Source organism: Eptesicus fuscus, chromosome 1, assembly GCF_027574615.1.
Source record: "Eptesicus fuscus isolate TK198812 chromosome 1, DD_ASM_mEF_20220401, whole genome shotgun sequence".
Classification (NCBI taxonomy): Eukaryota; Metazoa; Chordata; class Mammalia; order Chiroptera; family Vespertilionidae; genus Eptesicus; species Eptesicus fuscus.
The window spans coordinates 99139982-99141725 of NC_072473.1; positions in this window are offsets into that span (position 1 = coordinate 99139982).

Consider the following 1744-nt stretch of genomic DNA (forward strand, 5'->3'; position numbering starts at 1 on the left):
AATAAAATAGTGATAAAAGCTGAAAAATATCAATGCACCAAAGGTGCTAGGTCCATTTTGACTGCTTTATAATTAATGTATAACATAATAAGCTGGGGGTGAGACTTATTTCAGAGATACTGAAAATCTAGACTGATGAAATATCTGAGGGAAATCTAAATTTAGATAAATTATCTTTTATGTTAAAAAGTGAGCAAGGAAGTTCTTCTTTCTAATATGGTATCACTTAAGAAGAGAGATACAAGGAAAACTAGGTAAAAGAAAGTGATCAAACAACAGTGGTGTATGCAGCAAGCAGAAGCAGGGCTTAACCATTCCAGTATTAGCCACTGATTAGTCCCTTGCAACTCTGGGATACTGATTGGTGATTAAATGAATTGTAAGGTTTTTATCCCTAGTGTGTATTTCTTTCTTTTTAATTTTATTTTTTAATTACAGTTTATATTTAATATTATTTTGTATAAGTTTCAGGTGTACAACATAGTAGTTATACAATCATACATTTTAACATAGTGTTCCCCCTGATATTTTATTTACCCACCTGGCACCATAGTAGTTATTATAGTATTATTGACAATATTTCACATGCTATCATTTACATCCCTGTAACTATTTTGTAACTGCCAATTTGTACTTCTTAATTCCTTCACCTTTTTCACCCAGCCCCCTAAATCCCCTCTCCTCTGGCAGCCATTAGTCTGTTCTCTGTATCTATGAGTCTGTTTCTATTTTTTTTATTTCTTTGTTTTGTTCTTTAGATTCCACATAAAGCAACATTATATGGTATTTGTCTTTTTTGGTCTGTCCTATTTCCTTAGTATGATACACTCTAGGTCAATCCATGTTGCACATAACATATTTTTTACTTTAAAACATTTTATTTTTATTTTTAATTACAGTTGACATAAAATTTATTAGTTTCAGGTGTACAACTCAGTGCTTAGTCATTATACACTATAACTTACTAAGTAATCATCCCAATAAATCTCACCAACCATCTGACACCATATAGTTATCAGAATATTATTTAGTATATTTTCTATGCTGTACTTTACATCCCCATGAGTATTCTTTAACTACCAATTTGCACTTCTTAATCCCCTCACCTTTTTCACCCATCCCCCAACCCTCCTCCCATATGGCAACTGTGCAAATGTTTTCTGTATCTATGAGTCTATTTCTCTCCTACTAGTTTATTTTTTTTATTCAATTGTTGATAGATATGTATTTACTACCATTTTATTATTTGCATTTTTATATTTTTTTCTTCTTAAAGAAAACGCTTTAACATTTCACATAATACCAGTTTGGTGGTGATGTAGCCCTTTAGCTTTTTCTTGTCTGAAAAGCTCTTTATGTGTCCTTTGACTATAAATGATACCTTTGCTGGGTAAGGTAATTTGGGGTATAGGTCCTTGCTTTTTTTTTTTTTTATCACTTTGAATATTTCTTGCCAATCCCTTCTGGCCTGCAAAGTTTCTGTTGAGAAATCAGCTGACATTATAATGGTAGCTCCCTTGTAGGTAACTACTTTTGTCTGTCCATCCACTTTTAAGATTCTCTTTTTGTCTGTAACCTTTGGCATTTTAATTATGATGTATCAGGCAGGCACACTTATTCTCATTTACCTACAGGAAGCTCAGTTTCAAAGGAGTTCATTAACACTATCAGGGTCATACATTATAAGTTACAGTGCTGAAATTTAAACCCATGTCTATCTGATCCAAATAACTTCTTTTTATTA